At 35.8% G+C, this 16,687-nt stretch overlaps 1 protein-coding gene across 5 annotated transcripts in view; it reads right to left on the bottom strand.

Moving 5' to 3' along the window:
* The window catches only part of LOC145668055 (uncharacterized), a 59,508-nt gene that overhangs the window by 27,235 nt on the left and 15,586 nt on the right, over positions 1-16,687 (bottom strand). Inside the window, exon 3 of one of the 5 annotated variants that reach the window (XM_081735543.1) lies at positions 2,632-2,769. The exons of the other annotated variants lie outside the window; for them this stretch is intronic. The gene's annotated coding sequence lies outside the window, so the exon portion shown is untranslated. The remainder of the gene's footprint in view (positions 1-2,631; positions 2,770-16,687) is intronic. 5 annotated transcript variants of the gene reach the window in all.

Genomic DNA, 16,687 nt, shown 5'->3' with positions numbered 1-16,687 from the left:
ATCTCTGACCAATCAACGATGAATCCGTCATTCCTGGTCTAAATGTACTACTTGCTGTGAGAATATCTTAAGTTTCAGTTCGCAAAAAGAATAACTCACAATTGTGTGTTCTTGATGGTACATTTTAATGACATTGCTCAACAACACACTACCTTCCGACTAGGTACCCCAACCTGTTTGCCTAACTGTACTCGGTTTGTCACTTTATACACATGACTTTAGCCCATCCTTGTGTTGGGTTGTTGAGGTTAAGTTTCCCATCAGCTGTCGACAGACATTGCATTTGCACAAACATATTAACAGAAGATGGAACATTTTAAAAATAAACGACACCAATACGATATATATATATATATATATATATATATATATATATATATATATATATATATATATATATATATATATATATATACAGTAAACCCTCGTTAACACGAATTCCAAGGGACTGAAAAATCAGGAGTTCGTGTTAAAAGAATTCGTGTTAACCGGGGACCCAGATTTTATTATTCGAATACAATTTCTCCATACATACAATTTCTCCATACTACAGTATACAGACTATACATACCACTATAGTATATTATGTATGTCATAGAAAACACTAAAGATGGTATCGAGACGAGACTGAGTAGTCTCGGTCTTGTCTCGGTTCCAAATTCGAGACGAGACCAAGACTATTCTCCGTCTTGATACCATCCGCAGAATTGTATCGAGACGAGACTGAGAGTTTCGGTCTCGTCTCGAATTCTAAAAGCACTCCTCGGTCTCAAATTCGAATTAAGATCGAGATCGAGACTAGTTGCGATCCTCTGAAAAGTGAAAATACTTCAGTAAGTTTATTATCCTATCTTCGAAGATTAAAAAAAAAAGTTTCCACGCAGAAAATCCAGGTCAAGTTATAAAATTGATAACTCCGCTAGCAGGGTGAGTACTGTCATAAAGGTATTTATGACTGCTGTCACCAATTTGAAGTTACAGGGGAGAGATGTTTTGTGTCGAGCTGTCACCAGCTCGTCTAGCAAGCACCTGCATGTTCAGCGCTTGACGGAGGACAGAATCAACACCTCATAAGAGAGGAAAGATACCTGTTTCTGGTTTTCCTCTTATTACAAGGCAATTTTCGTCTGTATAAATACTGTATGTCAAAACTGATCTGGAGTGAAATCTGAAATAAGAAAAATGATCCAAAAGAAACCAAACGATGGAAAGTTCGTGTTAAATCAAAACCTTTACTGACTCAAGGGACTAAAAATTAGTTCGTAATTCGTGCTAACCGATAAAACTTCCTATAAGATAACGTACAGCGATGCCGGGACCGAAATTTTGTTCGTCCTAACCGAGTGTTCGGTTTAAGCGAGTTCGTGTTAACGAGGTTATACTGTATATATATATATCTTGTAAGTCATAAAACGGATGTTTGCAGATTCATTTTCAACATTGACACACAAGTTCATGCTACATGGGTATTCTGTGTTACGTAGGGGGAAGGCAAACTACACTCTACTTGCATTTAAAATAAAATACTGCAAAATATTTTTATATATAACTTTCCGGGAAAAAAAATCAAGAAGTTGCAACTGTTTTAAGTAAATTCTAAAAAAATGTAAGAATTTTCCAAGTAATTATTAGTGCAATACTGATTAATAATCCTCTGTAATTCTCTCAAATGCCGAAAGCATTGCATATAGCAGTGAATTTATTACATTACTCTTGCGTAAATGTATCTCAAATTGATTTTTTTTCGATATATCATTTCTAAAAATATAAATGCAATGTCAAACAAAGGGAATTTCATAAACAACTGCGTTCCCGTTGGATAGTTTATTGGCGCACTTCGTACAACCTGTGATTCTATCTTCACACATTGTCATGGCGCATGTTTTAATAAAGATTTATTTGTTTAGCTCATTCATTATTAAGCTGAAGCTATTCTTCATATGATATCTAGTTTCTGACGATAAGTTCATTAAGAACTTTCAGGAATCTCACGGAATGAAATGAACTGGACATTTTAAGTTAAAGTTCTCTCATGTTATTTAACCAGCTTGTACCAATAACTACTTATATACCGATCTATCTTGTTTTCGCGTAGTGCAGCACGCATGGAAATATGTTGAGAAATGGAACAAAATTTAACAGCCAGAGTGGTGTCAAGAGATTTCTAACTAAATGGAGTCTGACAATGATTTTACCAAATATTTTGTCGGCATTTCAAATTAAGTATCTTTGAAGTTTCAAAGGAAAACTAAGAAAAGCCAGGAAAATAAGAAATCTCTGGAAATATTCTCTATTCCACCATTGTTTTCATTAATGAAATCTTTAAGTCTTACGTCTCATGGATATGCCTTTTAGGCTAAAGGAGACTGATGATGTTGATTAAATAATTGGTGGATTGAGAACGCGGAAAAAACGGAGGACCATAGACACGATGTTCTCCACCATAAACTCACTTGATCCGGGATCGAACCTGTGACTTCTAATACCAGAGACGAGCAGTGCAACCTCGCTATTGTTTTGTATCTATAGATAGTCAAAATCAAAATAACTTAAATTTTAGTTGTTAACATTTATTCATATACACATGCAACCAAGTTAATTCGATTCTCTGCCAATTGAACAATAACACACCTTTTTTCTTTTTTTCAATTCATTGCTTCCTTCTAATGTCCAGAGATTAAAATCGGTAGGTCTTATGAAAAATTAAGTATTTCCAGATAGGATGGATTGTCCAACTCTGAGGTATCAAGTATTTTGGTCCTTTTTATCCTTAAATAAGAACAAATTAGTTAGCATATTCTTTACACATTACTTAATTAATTTTAATATCGAAATTTAATTCCACTTTATGAAAAATTTTTCTTTCAAATTAAACTATATTATGTGTGGTTGCATAACTTTTGAAAATAATATTGGTTGTTACATGAAAGGGAAAAGTAATAATAGTAATTTCCGATTATTAACGGATAAATGAAATGAGTTTTAAACAGCATCTATATGAATATAGTCATTTATAGTTAATTAGTACTTAAAAGTGTCTCCCCATAAACCATCATCGTCTTATACCATTCGTTTCGCCTTTAGTGGAAGATTCTAAAACAATGGTATTTAGGTAGGGCGTATACTAGTTTCTGTGTAATTCCTTGACCTGCTTACGATATATCCTATAAGTCGAGTTATGGAGCTTTAAAGTTTATTATCCGACTTATCCGTAGCTTAATAACTTTGCAAGGAAGCATTGCGCCTTATGTGTAGTATACATTTTTATTGCTTCTTTGGAGGTCTCCTACAAAATGGCTATCCCAATTATCACAATTATTTCAGCACCCTGTATATATATTCTTGGAGGAATAAGGAAGGAGTCCAAAAATATTGGAATATTTTGAAATCACCATCTTTATATCTGTAAAAAAAAGTACGGAGTTTAGTCGTCTTTGCTACTTTCTTCACTAACTTCTTGAACTGATACGCTAGACTCACTATGTATCTTTTAATTTTATGATTGTCCCGGAAGGAGATAATGACAATACTTTGAAAATGCAGAGAAAAAAATACGAATGACATTGAATTATGAAGCACTAGCATACGTATTCTGTAAAAATTTAATATAATGATTTTTATACTAAATTAGTAATGAAGCACCCCAACGCGCACAAACACTGAACACAAAGAAAATTGTCACTCTGTTCAGAGACTACTGAAATCATCTAAAAACAGAGTTTGCTTTTTTGACGGATACAAGGTTGGTAATTTAAATTTATAAATATGTATCCCATAGCGACCATCAGTAAGTACTTCAATATTTGTTGACGTGCTGCGTATATTTAACATGTTTATATCCCATTACTGCAAGACATGCTCTTCAGAGTCTATTTTAATGGTCAAAGTCTATTTTAACGGACTAAGACTATTTTAATGGTCAAAGTTTGTTTTAGTGGTCCAAGTCTATCTTAATGGCCAAAGTCTATTTTAATGGTACAAGTCTATTTTAATGGTACAAGTCTATTTCAGTGACTAAAGAATATCTTAATCACCAGTCTATTTTAATGGTCCAAGTCTATTTGAATGACAAAAGAATATTTTAATGGTCCAAGTCTATTTGAATGACAAAAGAATATTTTAATGGTCAGTCTATTTTAATGGCCGAAGTCTATTTTAATGGAGAAAGACTATTTTAATGGTCAAAGTCTATTTCAATTATTTTAATGGTCAAAGTCTATTTCAATAGTAGAAGTCTTTATTTAATGTCTTATTTTAATAATCAAAATCTATTTTCAATTTCTATTGTAACGATCAAAGCTATTTTCAAGTTTTTTTTCTTTCTTTCGATTTTGTTATATTTTGTTTGCTATTTTCTCCTTGGACAACTATTCCGTTTACCACTTCGCCCTGCCCTTGTACGGGTTAGATGCAATTCTTGGTTTAATGGCCACTCAGCACAGGTTGTTTGGTGCTTTCTTTCTGTCATTCGCACTGTCCTATTTTAGGGATATACACAACTTTCTTGCTTCTGCATTTCATTCACCACGAAATTGACTACAATTGCCTTATAAATTGTATCTTAGGAAATAGTTGAATTTATGGATGTAGATTCAATTTAGGACTTCAGCGATGTAGGAATAAATTCAATGCGCGGACATATATTCCATAACATCATGGAGTAACGCGCGGACAATTTATTCATCATGGATGACCGGAACGCAGTAGTCGGCGAAAGTAAACAAGCGAATGTAACTGGGAATTTCGGCCTAGGAGAAAGGAATGAGTGAGGCGCACGACTAGTTGAGTTCTGCAAAAGCCATAATCTTACTGCAACATTCTCTTCGAACAACCATTAAGAAAAAAATACACATGGACAAGACCAGTAGACAAAGAAAAATACCAAATAGATTTTATACTGGTCCGACAAGTATTTAGAAATCAAGTGAAGAACAGTAAGAGTTATCCAGGTGCAGACGTTGACTCAGACCATAATTTAGTTTTGATGAGCGAACTGTGACTAAAGAAGAAGAGTAGTAGCACCAAACAAAAGATGGAACTCAATCAAGCAAACAAGAGATGAAAACACAAAAAGGGAATTTGCAACTGCGACAGACTGAGACGTCTAAGCTAGCTTTAGCGGGTGATGACAACTCAAAATGGGAAGCCATGAAAGCAGGGATTACAAAAGCAGCCGACGAATAGATAGAAAGAGAAACGAGAACCCAATATAAACCCTGGATAACAGCAGAAATATTGGAAATGATGGAGAAAAGACAGTTCAAGATAAGAAACAAAGGAGAGGATTACAGAAGGTGCAGAAATCACACCGACAGGGAAGTAAAGAAGGCCGAAAAACAACTTGTGCAAGGAAACTGAGGAAAATATAGTCAAAGGCAATAGAGAAATGGCATATAGAAAAGTTAGAGAACAGTTCGGTGAGAGAGAGAGAGAAAAAAAAGAAACACACAGACATTGTCATAAAGAAGGACGGAACACCGCTAATAGAAAAGGAGCAGGTAACAAGAAAATGGAAGGAATACTTGAAGGACTCTACAAAGGAGACAGAGTGAACGAAAAAGAAATAGAGAAGGAAGAAGACGTCGATGAAAAAGAATAAGGACCATCAATTCTACAGTGTGAATTTGACAATGCTTTGGAGAAAATGCAACATGGTAAAGCTCCAGGAATAAACCAAATATCAGCGGAAGTGATTAACGATCTCGGAATAGCAACAAAGAAGAAACTATTTAATCTTATTAATGAAATGTACATCTCGGGAAAAATACCAAGAGATTTCGAGAAAAGCATATTGGTATTAAAATAGACTTTGGCTATATCGAAAAACACAGAACGTTAAGTTTGGTCTCCCACGGATCAAAAATACTGTGCAAAACTATCGCACAATGAATAGAAGTGAAAATGCGTGTGAAAATAAAATGAGAAGCAGAGACATATTCATTAGTAAATCAAAGCAAAAAACTCTTCAGGTCTCCAATCATGCTTTGGAAACAAAGGGCGGTAATGCATCAGCAAAGGCAACTGCGATTGTGATATCGAAAGTGTAGAAGCATGTTTAAGTCTTCTAACAGAAGATATACAGGAACTGAAATCTGAGTTAAATGCACTGAAAAAATGAAAACATAGAACTTACTACAAAACTGCTGCAAATCACAAACGTCAGCCTAATGCCAGTGCAAGGGAAAAAAAAGTAAAAACAATCCACAATATAGACAAGAATTGTATAGCGATGCTGTGAAAAATAACACAGTAAATCAATAGGGGTGGGACAAAACTAGTAATTGGACAACTGTAAAGAAAAAGGACAGCATAAATCGTACAAAAATGCAACAAGCATTAGCTACAGATATTGGGGTAATAAATAGGTTTCAGATTCTGACAAGGGATGGTCGCGCAGTGGCTCCGCTGAGATCCGAACGAGATAATTGTTGAGTTGAGTTGATTTTAGTTTAGCGTCCCTTTCAGCAGCGAGGCTATATGAGACGTGGACCTACTGATTAAAACGTGGAATCCGAACCACATGAGCTCCCGCCGGGAATCGAACCCGGGCCTCCCACGCCAAAGGCGCCGAACGAGATAATTGTGTTTGCATTTGATATGTTATAACTAGATGAATCCCAAAGTTATACGTGCCACCGGGCAGAATATCGTGAGTCACAACATATTTTGTAATGTAAGAACTGCAAAATATTACCTGGCAGAATAGTTTGAACCGAGTCATTTGTTCGGAAACGGCTGGGTAAGTGGAAAACTCAGCCAACACGTATCCCATCATTTTCAACGACAAACTTTTTGGGGTAAAATAACTTTGCCCCAGGGTCCCAGACGGAGTCCAACCCAAAATTTTCAAATGGCAAGAAAGGGTTAAATAGCACATCATTTGAAAGCTGTTGTAAAATAAAAGAAAATGCAGCAAGTCTCGACTCTCTGCAACAAACTTGTGGAGAATTGCGACGGGTCAAAACGTAAACAAAAACTTAATTGAAAAGTTTATGGTCACCCCTATAAATCGGAAACGGTGAGACAAATATGAAAATAACAAAGGAAGTGTGGCATTATTTTCAAAGTATAACGATTTAAGTTAAAACCTCTTGTCCCACGTGGGTTCCAACTAAAAAGTTTCAAATGGCAAGAGGGATAGCACATCGTATGAAAGCTCTTGTTAAGTGAAAAGATGGAACACGTCTCGACTTTCTACGACAACCCTGTCCAAAAATTGCGGCGGGTCAAAATGTAAACGAAAGCTTAATTGAAAATCTATGGCCACCTTGAATCCAAGATGGTCGCTTAAAACCTGTATCGAAAGGATAGGCATACCAAACTGCTGAAGCTAGGAAAACCAAATTTGGCAATAATGTTGATTAGTAGTAGGCAATAGTGTTGATTAACTCGTGAACTTTGCAACATCCAAAAATCTAATCGTGAAGAGTACAAAATTCCCACATCGCGACGTTCATAAATACACTTGGACATCACCGGACGGAAAAACACATAATCAAATTGATCACGTTTTAGTAGATAGAAGAAGGCAATCTAGCATAATTGATGTCCGGTCGTTTAGAGGGGCTGATTGTGACACTGATCACTACCTGGTAGCAGAGATAATAAAAGAGAGATTATCGTTGAATAAAGGTAATATTCATTGTCCGAAAACGAAGAGATTCAATTTAAAGAAATTAGAAGAAAGCCAGGTAAGAGAGGAATACCAGATTGAAGTTTCGAATAGATTCTCGACTTTAGAAGATTCGGAGTGCACTAGTGTTGAGGTTACCTAGACTGAAATTAGAGATAGCATTAAAATTTTAGCAAAAGAAAAATTGGGACACGCGGAAATACGTAGGAACAAACCATGGTTCGACCAGGAATGCATAAAACTAGCAGAGAAGCGAAAACAATCAAAATTACGCTGGCTACAAAATCCGAATGAAATGACTACACAAAATTTCGCAGATATCAGGCGGAAAACTTCCAAAAATTTTAGAACAAAGAAACGCGTTTTTCTGAAAGCTAAAATTAAGGAACTTGAAGATAATAGTAAAAATAAAAACATACGGGACATGTATAAGGGAATCAACGAATTTAAGAAAGGCTATCAACCTCGTGCTTATATACTAAAGAAATCGGACAGTACAGTTCTTACTGATACGGACGGCATCTTAAATAGATGGAGAGATTTCTTTGACGATTTGCTTAACAAGCAACCAAAAACTAGTGTGCATGGAGAAAAGGAAATACACACCGCAGAAAGGCATATTCCAGAACCCAACCGAACAGAAGTAGAAACCGCTATAAAGCAATTAAAGGAACACAAATCTCCGGGTGTTGATGAAATTCCGGCTGAGTTAATTTTAGCTGGAGGTGAAAAATTGTGGAACAAGATACACAAACTCATCCTCCTTATCTGGAACAAGGAAGAATTGGCACAAGAGTGAAAAAATCAATCATTGTTCCAATTCACAAGAAAGGCGACAAAACTGACTGTAATAATTATCGATGCATTTCTCTTTTGCCAACATCCTATAAAATCCTTTCAAATATTCTATTATTAAGACTGACCCCATACGCAGATGAAATTATTGGAGATCATCAGTGCGGATTTAGACGAAATCGATCAGCTATCGACCAAATATTTACCATTCGCCAAATACTCGAAAAAAGTGGGAATACAGTAGCCCGGTACATCAACTATTTATTGATTTTAAAAAGGCGTACGACTCGGTTACGAGAGAAACATTATACAACGTTCTTACAGAACTTGGAATACCGAGAAAGCTAATTAGATTAATTAAGATATGTTTAAATGAATCCCAAAGTAAGGTCCAGATAGGAAAAAATTTTCCCACGAGCTTTCACGTCGAAAATAGCCTGAAACAAGGAGATGCGTTGTCGCCATTATTATTTAACTTTATTTTGGAATACGCTATAAGTAAAATCAAAGATAGCAACCAGGGTCTACAGTTGAACGGTATTCACCAGGTTATGGCATATGCTGATGATGTAAATTTAATAGGGGATGATAGGAGAATAATAGAAAGAAATGCAGAGATCTTATTAAACGCTTGCAGGGACATGGGTTTAGAAGTAAATGCAGAGAAAATAAATACATGGAAGTGCGTCGGGACCGTAATACAGCAACTTATAGATGTGTTAAAATATTACATAATACTTTTGATAAAGTGGATAGTTTCAAATATTTAGGATCAATATAAACGGAGGAAAATCATATCCACGAAGAAATTAAATGTCGGCTAAAGAAGGGAATTCGTGTTACTATTCGGTTCAAAGTCTCTTGTCGCGGATTCTGTCGAGAAATTTGAAGCTTAAAATATATAAATCGATAATCATGCCTGTTGTTCTATATGGATGGGAAAAATGTGGTCGCTTACACTGAGGGAAGAACATAGGCTGAAAGTATTTGAGAACAAAATCCTGAGACGAATATTCGGACCCAAGAGGAACGGGAATGAGGAATGGCGGAAACTTCATAACGAGGAACTGCATAATTTATACGGTTTACCCAACATTGTTAGGGTCATCAAGTCTAGGAGGTTTAGGTGGGCAGGTCATGTAGCTAGAATAGAAGAAAGTAAAAACGCTTTCAAAGTCTTGACTGGAAGAGCAATCGGAAAACGACCATTAGGAAGACCTAGGCGCAGATGGGAGGACAATATTAAGATGAATCTCGCAGAATAGAAATACAAAGTAGAAACTGGATGCAGTTAGCTAAAGATAGAAGTCAGTGGAGAGCTTTTGTGAACGCGGCGTTGAACCTCCGGGTTCCATAGGCCATAGAGTTTGTTAGTTGATTAGTAGGTGACGAAAATATGCGAAATGTTGAAAAACGCGACATCTTGAGTTCAAAATGCGGCACTATGTATCGAATGCATATCCAGCTCAAACCACTGGTACTGGAGAAACGAAATGTGGCATTTACGTTTATGGTTAATATTAGATATCCACAAAATATCAAAGAGTATCATGTGTAATCCAATATGGCTGCCAGCGTGAAAAATGAGTTTGTATATAAATATGTTACTTCTTGAAATACTGTGACCAAACCAACAAAATTTGACGCAGCTCGATGTACTGAAATGAGTTACAATTGGTTTCGTACTACTCGCCAATCTTGCAAATGAATGTTTTTTTGTATATTCCGTATTGCTTGAAATATTGCGATCAAACCAACGAATGACATACAAATGTAACCATCACGAATACTTTACAATAGAGCCCCCAATCTGACTGGTGCAGCAAGTCTTTTGTGCATGAGAGCTCCTTCGTGGCTAAGCGGTTAGCGTACGCGCCTTTGGCACGGGAGACCCGGGTTCGATTCCAGGCGGGAGCTCATGTGGTTCGGATTTTACGTTAATCAGTAGGTCCACGTCTCATATAGCTTCGCTGCTGAACGGGACGTAAAACTCAAAATCAATCAATCTTTTCTGCATGAACTACGTATGACAAAATTAGAAAAATACCCGAAGGTATTCAACCTTTGTTTAGCAGTATGAGTAGGAAGTCAGAGTTGTGTGTTCATCGCATATTCGTTATATTAAAGTAAATGATGTTGAGAGAACCGTCACGAACGTGCATTAAGAACAAAATATATATGTGTTGTTACCGAATGAAATAATAGTTGAAGTGAATCGAAATTCAATTGTTCTTTAGTCTTCCTATTGTTTCTAAATAAATAATAGAGAAAAATAGAGATTTAGATTTGTACTGTTATGAATGACATAGGTTTTAAGCGGCCATCTTGGATCCAAGGTGGCCATAGATTTCCAATTAAGCTTTTGTTTACATTTTGACTCGCCGCAATTTTGGACAGGGCTGTCGTAGAAAGTCGAGACGTGCTCCATCTTCTTTCAATTAACAAGAGCTTTAAAACGATTAGCTACTTAACCCCTCTTGCCATTTGAAACTTTTTAGTTGTATCCCGCCTTGGACCCTGTGGGGACCCTGGGACAAGACGTTTTATATTAAATTGTTGTACTTTGAAAATAATGCCACACTTCCTTTGCTATTTTCACATTTGTCTCACCGTTTCCGATTTATAGGGGTGACCATGGAGTTTTGAATTAAGATTTTGTTCACATTTTGACCCGCCGCCATTTTGCACAGGGTTGTCGTAGAGAGTCGAGACTTGCCCCATTTTCTTTCATTTTACAACAGCTTTCAAATGATGTGCTATTTAACCCTTTCTTGCCATTTGAAAATTTTGAGTTGGAACCTGTCTGCGACCCTGCGGGGGAGCTTGGGCAAACTTTTTTATCCAAAAAAGTGTGTCCTTGAAAATGATGGAATATGTGTTGGCCGAGTTTTCCACTTACCCAACCATTTCCGAAAAAATGACTCGGTTCAAACTATTCTGCCAGGTAATTTTTTGTAGTTCTTACATTACAAAATATGTTGTAACTCACGACATTCCGCCTGGTGGCACGTATAACTTTGGGATTCGTCTAGTTATAACACATCAAATGCAAACACAATTGTCTCGTTCGGATCTCAGCGGAGCAATTGCGTGACCCTCCCTTGTGAGTGCTACTACTGAGTTAACATCAGGACAAAATATTATGGTGCGCGAGTCAAGAAATGTGATAAACGGTATGCTAGTGCAAAGTAAATTAAAACCAGTCTTGACAGTAAAGGAAGTTAAAGACTGTGATTCAAAAGTGAAGACCTCAAATATTCATGTGCAAGGGAATATTCTACTTCTCGGAGATAGTTATGGAACAGGCATTGCTGAAAGTATAAAACATATTAGTGCAAATATGTCAACTGTAGGGATTGTAGAACCAGGTACAAAGCTTACTGAAATAACTAAACCAGTAACAAAGTTATGACAAAAAACGATAGTGTCCTCGTGATAGGTGGTGCTAATGACGTTGCAAAAAAATTACTCTCGGAGTGTAGTTGAAGTATTAAGATAAACCTTACCCAACCTAACAAATGTCATAGTCAACAGTCCACGGGAATATCACACCAAACATGGGTTACATTTCAACGGGATAAAAAAGCAGAAAAACTGTGTAATGTAGTCAAACAGCAGCTAAAGAGGGATCCTATACCACTAACATGGCACATATCAGTAGAAAATAAGTATTTGACAGTAGAAATATCGCAAACAAGAGCCTTGATATTCAATATAATGTACATGCACACTATATTGGTGTAGGGTTAGATTATGTGGATAGTATTAGTTTAGTATCTCTCTCCCTCTCCCCCCCCCCCCCACACACACACAGATCGAGTAGACGATGTAACTACAGAAAATTACCTAAACGTACAACGACGTAAGAAAATGCGAAAAGTGTTATTATGTGATTTTTTTTAAAGTAGCGGATACTGGCGCCACTAAATGTTCAAACACTCGTGAAACGCTAACTAATTCAAAACCAATACTTACGCATGACAGGAAAAACTTAAGCTAGAAACAAAACACTCCACATGTATCAGTAGGTGGCATTAATATTTTTCATCAAAATGTTCGAGGTCTCAATAAGGTAAAAATTAACATGCTAGAAGTACTACTTTCCACTTAATTAGATAATATACATGCAATCTGTTTAACGGAACATTGGCTAAATTAGATGAAATAGAATATAAAATCCATAGCTATAAATTGGTAAAAAGCTACTGTAGATCGGGAACCCAAAGGGGGAAGGGGGTGCAATCTACATCAAAACAGGATTACAAACAAATACATGTTAAAATTTTACTTATCTCAACACCGAAAAAGACTGAGTCCTGTATAATGGAGTTATCAAAGCAAAAACTATTTATCATTTGTATTTACAGAACCCCGAATAGCAATATTAAGTACTAGCACACAATTTAGATGTGGTACTGAAATGAATGAAATGAAGTTTTACGTCCCGCGGTTATGCCGGTTAGGCTAAAGGAGACGGTGATGATGAGGAATGAATGAAATCGTGGAATGAAGAGTGGGAGGAAACTGGAGAACCCCGAGAAAACCCACGCACACGGTGTTTGTCCACCACAAAGTTCACTTGGCTAGATGTGATACTGAAAAAAATAACTACTCCAAGTAATAAAGTAGTGGTAATGGGTCACCTGAATATTAATTTTTTGTCAAACGAAATCGATAATAACGTACAGGTTCTTATTGATTCATACAACTTAACGCCAGTAGTTAGGAAACCCACCAAATTAACATGGACAACAAAGAGCGCAATAGACCAAATGCTGCTAAACAAAGATGTTTCAGAATATTCCGTGAAAGTGTTTAATACTGGATTTTCCGACCATGAAGCCGAAATTTTTACTATTCTAAACATAACCATTAGCAATACTAATAGAATATCGAAAATTATTACTAAAAGAAATTTTAGCGAAGACAATGTGAATTACTTTAACTATCTCTTAAGCAGTGAAACATGGGAGGATATCTATAAGCAAACTACAGTACATAAAGCCTGGAAATATATATAGCTATTACTATAATGCAGCATTCCCAACTACCTCATAAAATTTACACACATAAGACAAAGTCGTGGATAACTTCAGGAATAAAGGAATCCAGCAAAACAATCAGAGAGTCGACACAAAGAGTTAAACAAGAGTTATCAAACCCGGAACTTAATAGATATTACGCGAATTACAAGTGCATATATACAAGTCTAATAAAAACGGCAAAAAGAATGGAATATGACAAACGAATTGGTCATTCTAAAAATAAATCAAAAACACTTTGGAAAATAGTAAAAGAGTGAAACAAAGAGTAACGCCTCTTCTAGGGAGATAGGAAACAATGAATTGAATAATGGAGACACTAAAATATCTGACCCAACTGGTTTTTCCTCATTAAAAAAAAAAAAGAAAAAAACTGGTTTCAACCAAAAAAGTTCTTAAAAATGTAGGTGCTCGTAAAATCCTGATAAACATACATTTGTGGGTTATCACGTTTCACTCCCGTACATTATTCGTATTATATTCAGCCTAAATTCCCCATTCATTACTCAAAGAGCTTATAGTACAAAATCAACTTTTGTTTTTTATAAGTTTATGAATGTTTCTTTTCTGATTTTTTTTTAGTTTGTTTTTGTTATTATTATGGAATTGTTTTAGTTTGTTTTTGTTATGGAATTGCAATCAAAGAAATTCTAAATATCGTTTCGTTTTAATAATGCAGGCTTTCCAATGCTAATGGAAAAAAAATATAGGAAACTACGACGAAAAAATATAGGAGGTTTCGTGAAGCTGTGAAAAAGGAACATTTCAATTACCCAATAGGTAGAAATAAATAAAATCATATGGAAATTACACCAATTGTTATATGAACATATATTCCACTCTAAATATAACTAAATGGGTAATTATCTCGTTACAAAATTTTGTAAGAGTTTCTTCGAGTTTTTGTACGTACCTCACTAGTACTCAGCAACGACCATAAGTAGGGTTGTTAGACGTCCCGATTTTCAATGAAAGAATTAACTGTCCCGAAGAAGGCTTTCGGGACGCCTTTTTGTCCCGGTTTTCGTTCTTCAGATTGGACACCTGAAAGAGCTAGTGTGTCTCACTTAAAAACGGAAGGTTTTCAGAAGATTTGTGTAGCCAATTAAATTTACTATACAAACCACTTTAAGTTTGAAAATCACATCCATTCTTTCGTTCTATTGGTTGTTTAGCTTCCAGAAGGTCAAAAGAAAATTAAAAATATTTAAGAGGGGACATTTGTTATGGCAATAATTTCTTGAATATCACTTTCATTAGAAAAGAACGTTTTCTCCCGGATGACTAACTACTAGTTATTTTATACTTCAATCAGCAACGTAGGACTGCTTCAGTGTTGAAATTTTAATCAACAATGGTGGTACTGCTTTCAGTCGCTGCATGTTAACCGCATTTAAACTATTTCATCGTGTCTGCCGTTTTCGGACGAACAATTTTGCAATCAAGCGTTTTATCCAGTCCAGTGGGTGTAGAGTGAAGTTTTCTTTGTTGGTCTACAGTGAAATCAAATTTTCAGTAATTTTCGGCTTAAAATTCCGTAACAACTTAGTCCAGCACAAGTAGTAGCAGTTAAAAATATAATGGTATGTCTCTTGTTTAATTTTGATACTGGATTTCTTTCTGCCAAACTTTTGGACAGCCTGCGTAAATCTTCAACAAAGATATTTCCTTGTGTTTATCGTTCTAAATTTAGTGTAAATGTTTTTTTTTTTTTTCTTTCTTGCTAAATTTGTGTTTCTTTTAGAATAGTGTTTCTGACTCAGATGATGATACAACAAAGAAAAAAGTATGTCTTCAATCATAAGTGGGAGAGTGTGTCGTGATTCGCACAATATTTAGGATCTGTTAAACAGAAGAAATTGGGACGTCAGACATAATGTGTGCATTTTCACATTCTTTATACATCCCTTGTAGGGCTTCATTTGTGTTAACTATGTGTAGAATGAACTGGAAAATTGTGATTGGTAACCTGTCACAGGTAATTAACTGAAAGACAGGTAATTAACTGATTATGACCAAATGCGTAGGAACCTTTACCTTATACAGAGTGATTCAAAACAACACCGACAACGTTTGGAGATGATTCCTGACACCAAAATAAGACAAAAAGTAACTTGCGTGCACAAATACTTACTTTCGGAGTTATTGGCTGCCGAAAACATGAAAAACTGAACTTTAAAGGTTCATAGCTCCAAAACTGTGGGACCTACCGTAATCGGGACAAGATTTCACTTAGGAACTAGTACGTGCCCGATCCAAATATTCAAGTTTCAGAATCTAGCGGTACTTTTGCAACAATTTTTATAGAGATAGTTGGTGAGTACTTCAAATTATATGCGCGTAGCCAAACTCCCTCTATAAAATTGTTGCGTGAGTACCTTAGGATTCTGAAACATGTATTTTTGGATAGCACACATATTAGTTCCTAAGTGAGGTCTTGACTCGACTATGGTAGGTCCGATAGTTTTGGTGTTATGAACTTTTTAAGTTTTTTTTTTTTTTCTTTCTTTCTTTCTTCATGTTTTCGGCAACCTATAACTCGGAGAGGAAGCATTTGTGCATTCAGGTTGGTCTATACTTTTTTCTTATCTTGGTGTCAGGAATCAGCTCCCAAAGGTGGTTGTAATGTTTTTCTCAAACACCATGTATATAGCTTGAGATTAGTGTCTCGGTTTTTCGTTTACTAAATCTGGCAACCCTCACCATAAGGAAAGTGTATAAAGGATCTGCATCAGAAAAATCAGTGTAAGTAATACATCTCCAAGATGTGAATAATTTCATCACTGGCAAGATCCTATCATTTCTATGTTAACAATTTATTTTTTGTAAAATAATATACGTAAGTTGTAAAAATCAATACACAATTCATTCATTAAAAAAATCGCAAAGCACATGATACAAAGAGTTGGTTTGTTAAGTATCTAAATACACAACTGCACACAGAATCTAAGGAAATATATCTTACAGTAAAAGTATTAGTTATACTTTCATTTTTTCAGTGCCTGAATATGCTTATTTGCCATCTTCCGATTCTATTTGTTCTGCTCATCTTGAATTTTCCGCAGTTCATTCATCTTCAAGGATGTCGTCTGGATCATTCCCTGGGCACGTCAGCCGTGTCCTTTTTTGACAGCGCAGAAGATAATCTTGTCTGAGCATCTATCATCAGTCTAGTAGCTACTTCCATTTGCTTCTGTACTGTTTCATCCATTTCATT

Source organism: Thermobia domestica, chromosome 13, assembly GCF_964235325.1.
Source record: "Thermobia domestica chromosome 13, izTheDome1.hap1.1, whole genome shotgun sequence".
NCBI classification, from domain to species: Eukaryota; Metazoa; Arthropoda; class Insecta; order Zygentoma; family Lepismatidae; genus Thermobia; species Thermobia domestica.
This window is presented reverse-complemented; position numbering and strand designations above follow the sequence as displayed.